General features: G+C 40.2%; 1 protein-coding gene across 2 annotated transcripts in view; it reads right to left on the reverse strand.

Annotated features, from left to right (window-relative positions):
* Window positions 1-10,882, reverse strand: part of RNF13 (ring finger protein 13) — a 147,612-nt gene extending 136,730 nt beyond the window's left edge. For both annotated transcript variants that reach the window (XM_082394427.1, XM_082394425.1), the window contains exon 1: window positions 10,727-10,882. The gene's annotated coding sequence lies outside the window, so the exon portion shown is untranslated. The remainder of the gene's footprint in view (window positions 1-10,726) is intronic.
* Window positions 10,883-11,457: the final 575 nt, after the last annotated feature.

The raw sequence follows: 11,457 nt of genomic DNA on the forward strand, positions 1-11,457 counted from the left end.
AACCTGTTTTGAATTTTTTGAAGATAAATAATTATTAAACTCTGATGGGAAAAATAAGGCTGAGGGAGAGTACCCAAAAAGGATAAACTTGGAAGAAGGGTTCCCTCCTCAAGGCTGGAGTTTCTCATTGGAGAAGCTATGGTTGCAGCACACTAGATAACAGAGAATTTCACTGGATTGTCCAAACCAGAGCAGGTCCACCGTTGCCAGACTAGCAGGAAACAATTCTCTGGAGTGCAGCTGTTGAGGCTGGTGAGCAGGTGTGCAGAGGTAGTCAGGAGACTGCTGCAGGCACAAGGCCTAGAATGCACAGTATCCACGTCAAGAGAACTGCAGGAAACAACTCCCCGGGGTACAGGCAAGCCGAGCTTGGCGGGCAGGCACGCAGAGGTCCAGTCAGGCACTGGAGGCATGAGGCCTGAGGAGCATGGTGTCCACTTCAGAAGGCCCGTGGCAAGGTGGTCACCAGGTCTAGACTGGGACTGCAGGAGCAGTGAGGGCCTGTTTACTCTGGGCACATAGCTGAGGTAGAGCACCACCAGATGTCCCCAATGTCCCTGGAAGGTGGGGGAGGGGGGAGGGGAGTGTGTGGAGGAGGGGGGACAGGACAGACACAGCTCAAGGGAACTAGAAAGGAAAAAACCCCTTCTCCTCCAGCATCCTGACCCCTTCAGCACTTAGTAAAGCTTAACATCATGCTCTTTATAAAGGAGAAATGCTTCGAGTCCAGTCCATTACTGCAGAGCAGGTATTGAAGGGTTAGTTTGGAGCAGAAAGAAAATAAATTGATAACTTACACAGTCATCTTTCTGTTCTCAACAGTATTTAAATAAGACAGTGTTTCTCTCACTTAACAATAGGGGAAAAAGGAAAGTGAATATATGGCCATCAGTGTTTATCACAGCCATTAGTGCAGAATCTGAAAGAGCACCCACAGTCTCTTTAAAGTATCATTTATTTTTAATAGTCACACAAATTTCTTATTCTAGTCTAGGCTATTATCCATGTATGCTTTAAAATAAAATGTTTTAAATTAGACAATAATTGGGCTTCCCTGGTGGCGCAGTGGTCGAGAGTCTGCCTGCCAATGCAGGGGACACGGGCTCGAGCCCTGGTCTGGGAAGATCCCACATGCCGCGGAGCAACAGAGCCCGTGAGCCACAACTACTGAGCCTGCGCGTCTGGAGCCTGTGCTCCGCAACAAGAGAGGCCGCGATAGTGAGAGGCCCGCGCACCGCGATGAAGAGTGGCCCCCGCTCGCCGCAACTGGAGAAAGCCCTCGCACAGAAACGAAGACCCAACACAGCCAAAAATAAATAAATTAATTAATTAATTAATTTTTAAAAAATTAGACAATTGATTGTTATGCTTATCAGCTTCTAGGGGCTGCCCACATTCACTGGCTCACAGGCCCTTTGCTCCCTCTTCAAAGCCAGCAATGGTACATTGATTCCTTCTCACATCACATCATTCCCAACTCCTCTTCTTCCACTTTTAGGAAATCTAGTGATTACATTGGGCCTATCTGAATAACCCAGGATAATCTTCCCACCCCAAAGACCTTAACTTCATCTGCAAAGTTACTTTTGAATATAAGGAAATATATTCACAGGTTCCAGGCATTAGGATGTGGACATCTTCGGGGGTCATTATTCTGTCTACCACAGGAATTATCCCATTTCTCATCAAATTTTCAATTTATTCATTTATATTAGTATGGAATCATGGATTACTGTTTTAATCAATGGGTTATACATATTACAGTAATTATTACTTTGATGTCCAACTGTCTCTAATTTAGCTGGTCGAGGCTCACTCAAATGGGTTTCTGTGTCTTTCTGACGTGGCCCCATCATTCTTGAGCACTTCTTTGTTTCCTGGCACAAGATTTTCTAGTCCCATGCTGTACTTTTTTTGCTGTAGCCCGCAAATCAGCCATTTCTCCAAGGAGAATATCCTTGTTTGTAGGAATCTTACACTAAAGTATTTGGTGAGTACAGAACATCAGGTCAACAACTTACTCTGAAATAATTAAGGGGGGAAAAAAAGGTCCCTGTACTGTTCTGGAACCTTGTGATCATTTCAAAATTTAAAAAATTATTTTACATTAATCAATACGTCTTCCAAAGCTCAAAATAAATTATTTGAGGCTTGTCTAAATATTAGTAGTGCAGATAACTGAAAATTTACCAGCTATAAAAATCACTGGTTTCTCTCAGAACCTGACAAACTGAACTTAGCTTTTAAAGTGTAATTGCAAAGACTATAAGGAGAGCTGTAATACATGGATCAAAGTTCTAAGCCTGGTAAATCCATCATTTACTGATTTAAGTTAATGCCATTGTAATCAGGCTCTAACCCTTATACATTATTCACTATATTGTTATCTAATAAAATGTTTGATTTTTTTTCTAATATTAAAATTAATGCTCATTAGAAGGTATAAAGAAAACACTAATTACCCATAATGTTAACATTCATAGATAACATGAGTGTTTGTCCTCATGTGTTGTAGTTCGTTCTCACAGGTTCTAACATATCCTAGCTCTCCCAACCTCACTTTCAGCTCTCCTTCCTCACTGCCACCCAGCTGACCCATAATGGCCCAGCTCACCCAACATACAAGACACAACGGCAACAGCATTGTAATATACTTCTTAACCAGCTTCCAGAACTTCTTAAAGTCTAATCCCTTATTCCATATCACCCATATCATTCAAACTGATTCTGCTTCTCTGATCCAACCACTAGTAGCAGTCTTTTTTCCGGCCATATTTTACATCATTTGTATATTTACTGTATTATGATTTGTATGCTGTTTTACTTAAAGATGTACCATTTTCCCTTGTTATTAAAACTCTTCATAAACATTTTGTTAATAGCTGCTTAATGTCACATTATATGGCTAAATCATGACTTTGTCTAACTATTCCCCTACTGTTTAATACTAAGTTGAATCCAACTATTGCAATTACAAATAATTCTATGATAAATATAAATCTCTTTCCACATTTCTGATTATTTCCTTAGTATAGATTCCTACATGTGGAAGCTCTACACCAAAGAAACAATTTAAAACTTTATACATATTGCCAAATTGCTTTCCAGAGAGAATATTCCTATTTATACTTCCAAATAAATGTGCATTTCAAGCACTGATTATCCGTTTCTCATCTTTGTTGGCGTGAGGTTAGAAGTTACATATGCTATAAATGATAAAAATAGCTAATGTTCATTGAGTGCTTACTACATTTCTGGCTAAGTACTTAATATGCATTATTTCTTTTAATCCTCACAACAGTATCCACTATCTTTCCATAAATATAGAAAACTGAGGCTTAGATCAATAGCATAAAGTGCTTATAACAGTGCCTAGGATATAGCAGGCACTTTAAAAGTATTCGCCCCTTCAAGTAACTTGCTCAATGGCACTTACCTCTTAAATAATGGAGCTAGGATTCAAATACAGGTGTATGTCATGAAATCCCAGCCCTTTCAGACCATCTGATTACTGTATAAATTTGCACTTATTTAACTACGTGTTAGATTGAAATTTTTAGTATGTCTATTCATAATGAAATTTTAAGGCTAAATATTTGAAAACTTCTTTCAAGGAAAACTAAGAAAGGTAAACTAATGTATATAAATGATAGTTTATATATTCAAATCAGCTTTCATTCCAATCTTATTTTTATTATTCATGGATCTTTGAATCAGATTGAGTGATAAATATGGTTTATCCCTAAGATTTCTCCATAACATCAGAATTAAGTTGCAAAAAAATTAACTTTTAAAGTAAATTATATATTCTCACCTTTCTTCAAGCTTAAAGAAAATGAAATATTCTATCTATATTATAATGGCCAAGTGTATGTAATATGATACCAGGAATGCAGTAGTATAAGTAGATAATCATTCAACACTATACTAAAAGGACATACCATACTATTAATATTCAGAATAATCATACATCATAGAGATCAAAATTCTTTAGTGCTCCACCTCCCACTTTCTTATTTACCTATATAATCCAGCTCATAAAGGTAAAAAAGAAAGTAAATGACCATTAAAAGTAATTAATGTTACACACAAAAATCAGTTGTGCTTCTATATGCCAGCAATGAACAGTCCAAAAATGAAATTAAGAAAATTCCATTTATACAAGTATCTGAAAGAATAAAATACCCAGGAACAAATTTAATAAGTGAAAGACCTGTACAAAGAAAACTACAAAACATTGCTGAATGAAATCAAAGACCTAAATAAATGGAAAGATATCCCATGCATTTTAAGACTAAATATTGTTGGGGAGTTCCCTGGTGGCCTAGTGGTTAGGATTCCGTGCTTTCACTGCTGTGGCCTGGGTTCAATCCCTGGTCAAGGAACTGAGATCCCACAAGCCACACAGCGCAGCCAAAAAGAAAACTAAATATTGTTAAGATGGCAATACTACCCAAAGTAATCTACAGATTCAATACATTCCCTATCAAAATTTCAATAGCCTTTTATGCAGAAATGGTGAAGTCAATCCTCAAATTCATATGGAATTGCAAGGGGCCCTGAATAGTCAACACAATTTTAAAAAAGAAGAACAAAGCTGGAGGACTCACATTTCCCAATTTCAAAATCTTACTATAAAGCTACAGTAATCAAAACAATGTGGTATGGGCATAAGGACAGACATATAGGCCAAAGGAACAGAATTGAGAGTCCAAAAATAAACTTATACTTCTATGGCCAACTAATTTTCAATAAAGGTGCCAAAATCATTCAATGAGGAAATAATATTATACTTTCTTCAACAAGTGGTAATGGAACAACTGTATACCACATGCAGAACAATGAAGTTGTACCCCTAAACTCACACTATATGCAAAAATTAACTCAAAATAGTTCAATGACCTAAATATAAGAGCTAAAATGATAAAACTCTTAGAAGAAAACATAGGAATAAATCCCCATGACCTTGGATTCCACAATGGATTCTTAGATATGATACCAAAAGCATGAGCAACGAAAATAAATAAATAAATTTTTCCTTCATAATGGCAAAAGGGGAAACTACATATTAGGTTATATTTTGCTTTATTTTTTAAAATTACAACGTAGTCTTATTAGTAAATAACATCAAATAGATAACATTAATTTTGTAGACATTTTTTAAACATCTAGTTTGTTAACTAAAAGCATAAATTTAGTCTGATTATTATTCAATGGAAGCTCATGATCAGCTCTGTTTTGTCTACATTAGTAAAGTGAAACTGCAATAGACATTTTGTAAGTCTTAAAAGATATTTTTAACAGGAAAATTCCTCATTTTACAAATGAGGAAATGAACCGAGAGGTCGAGTTATTCATGCAAAGTCACACAGCTAATTATTGGGCAAGCTGGGGAACACCCAGATACCCAGATTCCCTTAATGGTGATGCTTTCAGCTTTCAGCTACAATATAACCTTATTTCCACTTCAACCTCATAGGCAAGCCACGCACTGCAATTCATAGCACACTTCTCTTTCTTCCTACCCTCAATCTAGTGAGTACATGAGTCCTTAATACTTGTTACATTTAACTGATTTCTTTATCTTTAAGATCTGGCCCTTGCCTTAACACAACGTTCTTCTCTCCATTATAAATATTTAATGAGTACCTACATTTGCTGAATACTAAATACATCTAAGTCATTTCACTGGGAAAAGGGGAAATGGGGAGACATACATGAGTCAGAATGATATAGTCCCTTCCTTTAAAGTGCTCTACAAAATTAGTTACAATCTGGTATAGTACTCTTATTGTTATCTGTTTAGAACTGTGATTTTATAAATACATAGTATAAGAAAAATCTAATTACTTTCCACTATTAAAATAAACCTTGGGCTTCCCTGGTGGCGCAGTGGTTAAGAATCCGCCTGCCAATGCAGGGGACACGGGTTCAAGCCCTGGTCCGGGAAGATTCCACATGCCTTAGAGCAACTAAGCCCGTGTGCTACAACTACTGAGCCTGCGCTCTAGAACCCATGAGCCACAACCACTGAGCCCACATGCCACAACTACTGAAGCCCGCGCTCCTAGAGCCCGTGCTCCGCAACAAGAGAAGCCACCGCAGTGAGAAGCCCACGCACCACAACGAAGAGTAGCTCCCACTCACCGCAACTAGAGAAAGCCCTGCGTGCAGCAACGAAGACCTAACGAAGCCAAAATTAAACAAATAAATAAATTTATTAAAAAATAAAATAAAATAAACCTTATTTCTCTCACTAGAAAATAACTCCATGAGGGCAAGGATTTTTTGTTGTTGTTCACTAATGTAGTCCGCATGCCTAGAACAGTGCCTGACATAGAAAATACTTAATAAATATTTGTTGAGTGAAGAATGCTATAGAAAAATGTGTAAGTAGTAGAACCCAAGTAACGTTTCCAACAATGGTGTGACAGATGAGAGAATATGTAAACCTTCCTTGTCCTAATGCTTGTGCCTAATGTCCGATTTTTTATTTGATTGGTCAGTCACTCGGAACTTGCATTACAGGAAACTAAAAACAGTTCGGAGATGGATAAATTACTATACTGCTAATTTAACATCATGCCCTACCCAGCTGCACCAAACTCTAGAAAATCTGCCAAGAAAGGAAACCACAGGCCCTCCTCCTACTTAGACCTGAGCCCTTTTTCAAGTATAAAGGGGCTCTAGATGTTTCTCTTGCTTACAACACACCAGAACTGGTTTTAGAATCATCATCATTTCACAGAATGAGGAAACAAGCCAGAGAATGGGTGGCACAAGGATTCAGTCATAGAATCTCTATTCTTCCTACCACACTATGCAGCCTTCTCCTCTCATCCTTTGAGGTTCTTCTCCCACAGTCTCAGCTATAAGTAAAATACAATCTATCTAGGTCGCCTCTTCATTGCTGCCCCATAACAAGCACACAGACTCCCTGATTTTAAAGGTTATCCTATTAATCAATTCAGGGTAACAAAGGGGATGACACAAATAAAAAATCTGGAGACGTTCCAACAATTCAACGTTCAACATGTGTGTTTAAATGTCTGGTACTGTATAAAAATCACAGCGTCTTTCCAAGTTCTTAATGTGAGAATCCCTAGGCTCCAATTTACTGGCTCTCTTTTGAAATAATAAATGGGAGGTTTGCTAGGTTTCCAAAATTTTCCCTCCCCACTACCTTATTCCTGTCCTCCCAGGAATATGTTACAGGGAAAAATAGTGGATATAACCTTATCAAGTAAGAAATCTGCATTTCTGAGGACTTTCTGGAGTCACATCCTTCCTGTGAAACTTTGACCCACAGAGGGATGATTGCTTTAGACCATTTCCTCACCATGTGAGTAATTGGTCTCTTACCTTTTTATGGAATACACAGAGCTCTCAGCTTCCATCTTACATTTCCAAACATCTGAACAAACTCTCTGCTCCAAAACCAAAGACTGTATCATAAATCCTTCTCCTAAATCCCCTTCCACCAACATCTGTTCTTCATCATAATATCCTCCCCAAAATAGGGCCCATACTTATGTCGGTTCGCAATGTCAATGTTAACATTTCTCAATTCTATACCCTTTACAACAATCCCACCGTCATTACTTCCTGCCTCAACCAACCTCAACTGTAATTAAACTCCACGACATTCCTACCTCCAGGCTTCCACTCCTTCACTGGACTTAGTTCCAGATTAATATCTATAAGGAGGGGTTCTTCTCAAGTAAGAATCATGTACAAAATTCTTAACCTGGTTCCTTTAAGTATTCCCGTAATCTGTATCCATCTACCTTTACCAGCCTGTTCCTTAAACATACTACCTTAGCAAATGTCCTCTGCTTTCCTATTTCTATACCTTTGCTTCGGCAGTGTCCTGAGGTTAAAATCTTCTCCCATCCTCCTCTAGTTGCTAACAAATTTTTCAAATGGCCACATCCTCGGTATGAAAGGAAAAAGGCTGAGGCGTATGATTTATTGAACACATATTCTGTCTAGGGCTTTACAAATTATCCTTATCCCCACAAAAATATAATGGCTTAATACTATATTTTTGAGGAAGGAGTTGAGGAAACCAAGGGCCAAAGGAGCTTACCCAAGGTCATCCACATCAGCAAGTAAAGAATCCAAAATAACCCCACAGTATTCTGTATTTTTAAATACAACATGATACAAGACAGGCTTTATAGTCAAGATGCCTAGGTTCAAATTCCAGTTGCTCCACTAACCACCTGTGTGAACTGAAAAAGTTATGTATTTTCGATGCCTTCATTTCCCCATCTATAAAAAGAGGATTACAAGACAATATTAAGTGCTTAGAATTGTTTGGCCTATAGTAAACAATCAATGTTAGTTATTATGACTGTTATTGTTATCTATGTACTATGATATGTAAACTGACAATACCAATTATATGTTCTCATTGTTCCTAAATTAACTTTTGTGTAAAAGGATTATAAAAACTTCGTATTTTTTTATATATGTTTAGTAAATATTTGCAGAATACATGAATTTTTAAACAATGATTATCCACCATGCTCTAATTAAAAAGAAATATCTATTAATTCTGTTTCTTCTTTTGAGAAAACTAACAATGCTTACTTTCTTCCCTTTTTTATGTCATGTGAAACTACTATGTGCAATGCCACATGGCAGTAATATGTCAAACAGTACAAAATACTATTTTGATCTGAACTCATTTTAACTTCTGCCAAATATTCCCAGATTTTAAAATGTCCAAAATCATACTTTTTACTTAAACACCAACCGTTTTCAGGTCATACCAACATGAAGTAAGCATACCACGATATTTGACCAAGCCATTTCATTTCATACATCTTTATGGCAAAAACTATAAAACATAAAATGCCTTCCTATCCAATTTAGTTCGAAAAGATAAATCTATCATACCCTTAGTCCTGCCCTTACTTAGCTAAAATTGTGCCTGAAAAACTTCTGATAAATCTACGTTATTCTGGGATGCAGAAAAATATCAAACGAAGGGTGCTGAATGCTAATAACAGTTTAGGCCCCTGCAAAATGCGTGAGAGAAATGAGCTTTAAACAAGGATAAATGAGAACTTACTCCAAATCCTTCAATATTAAACCCTGTTAATTAACATTTTTGTCCACATGATTTACTATTATACATGGAGACATGAAGCTGCTGGCTTCAAATAAAGGGAAAGGTAAAAAATATATTATTAAACCAGTTGTCATTCCTGACACAGAGAGAAATAACTGGGCTCCTAGCCAAACATTTCCAAAAATCAACAACAAAAACAACAACTACTTTGAGGCTTAACTATTTAACAGACATATTTTATTTCAATTAATTCTTACAATTCTTCCCTTATTTACAGATAATCTCACAGAATTAGTAAGTGGCAGAGCTGAAGGGTGAACCCAGCCTGACTCCCAAGTTCAGGATCCAGTGTTTTGCCATAATCCACAATAATATGGTATACATTTACATCTTCCTCTTCACACCCATATATTCTTTTTAAAAACCTGAAACAAAAGCTTCATGAAATAATATTTACTCTTACTCCATAGGATATTCTCTGATATTTTTTTCTTTCTTTCTTTCTCGTGTGAATGCCAATGCACTAAATTGATTCCCAAATCCCCACGGGCCCTGCACGACACTTCTTACCTCCTGTTTAAAGTTCTTTTAAACTGCTACCACAGTCCAGTTTTGCTACTCTGAAGTGGAGCTAATCTCCTCGACCCATTAAAATTTGTCCTTAAATAGATGAAATCCTTGAAAGCCCTTCCTTAAACCTTGAATTGATGTTTCTCTAACTAGAACTCTTCGGCGGCACACCCATCTTAGCTATTTATATTGTATCAAAAACTGCAGATGTTCTCCTTGGAGAACAACAGATCATTGTTGAAAGGAATGCATTAGTTTTCACTGTTCCTGCTGCATCACTGACAAGAGTTGACAAGTGTGGGGCAGCAACACAGGACCTGAGCAGCTGCCCACGGTGCTGAAACTGAAGATGAAACGATAGTTTTGGAGATATACTATTGCCAGATTAGGACAAAGTAGAGGAATTTACCAAAACGCTGGCAGAGAACACTCAGTGGCTGCCACCAAATACGCGTGAGTGCTTCTGGGATCGCTTGGCTTCGGTGTCGACCCACTCCCTCTCTGGGACAGAGTTCTTTTATCGGTGCGGGTCAACTCAATACGGGAGAGCTTCCAGCTTTAAGGGGGCAAGGACGCGGTATCTGTCCCTAAGAGAGTCACGTCCCACCTTCTATCTAGCTTCCGGGGTGGGGGAAGGTTAGAAAGAAAGGAGGCGCCTGCCCTCTTTTTTCCAGAAACTAAAGAGTTCCCCCAACTAAAGTCAAGCGACTTCGCCCGGGGACGCCGCGGCAAGTGCTGGACCAAGAGAAGCCCGCCGAACATCTTCCCAGGTTCCAGCCACCTCAAGAGGGGAATGTAAGAAGCAAAACGAATAACCCAACAACTTCAGATACACACAAACTCATGGGGTGGGAATGTGAGGGGAACTCGGCCCTCCGAGAGCAGGGCTTTTTATTTTACCTTTTGCAAAAAAAAAAACCTAGTTTCTTCCGCGCCCAGCCTGGAGGGGAGCAGCCAAGAGCTCAGCGGCGGAGCCGCCTCGGAGCTCCAGGGCCGGAGAGGGGGTGTGTTCTCTCGGCCAGGCCCCACAGGGAACAACCCGCCGCCCGGCCGCCGCGACGCGGGAGAGGCTCTTACCTGGAAGCCTCACCCCGCAACACAAATAGGCTCGCCAGCCGCGTCGCTGCGGGAGAAGTCCCTACCGCGACTTCATGACTGAATCTCCGCACCGACCCCCACTGCCTGGAGTCGGAGCACAGACGACAACACCGAGGGCGAGGCGGAAGTCCCGCCCCGCGCGCCTCATTGGCCCGCACCCGAAGGTAGAGGAAAGCCATTGGGCCACAGAGCTGCTCGCTAAGGCTCCTTCCCAGTCTCACGCCGGGTCTAGCTGCTTGCTCAGGTCCAGTTCGGAGAGATGCCCAGTCCGCGGAGTCGCGTTATTGGCCTCGTGACCGGTCCTCTCTGGAAGGGCAGGGCAGGGCAGGGCAGGGTGGGGCGGGCTTCTGGAGCGAGGCTGAAGGATCTGCTTTTGGCGGGGAAAGGGGTATGATGGCTGAGGGGATTGGCTGTGGAATACTGCCGCCTGCCGTGTGCCCCACAGGACTGGAGGCCGTGGGGTCAGAAGGGGATCGGACCTAGCGGCTAGAGCTAGCTGGCCTAGCCCGTTCTGGCTGTTGGGCCGAAGCATCCCGAGACCCAGCTGGCGGGCTACCCCTGGGCGGGCCTGGCTTTGGCGTCGTCGCGCCTCTGTCCTGCACCGCACTCACCCGACCCTCAGAAGAGGTGAGGACGAGGCCCCATCCCTTCTGCACCGTGTCTAGGCGGAGATCGAGATGGATGGGGCCAAGGCCAACGCCTTAAAGTCC

This window comes from Balaenoptera borealis, assembly GCF_965194805.1.
Source record: "Balaenoptera borealis genome assembly, chromosome: 5".
NCBI lineage: Eukaryota > Metazoa > Chordata > Mammalia > Artiodactyla > Balaenopteridae > Balaenoptera > Balaenoptera borealis.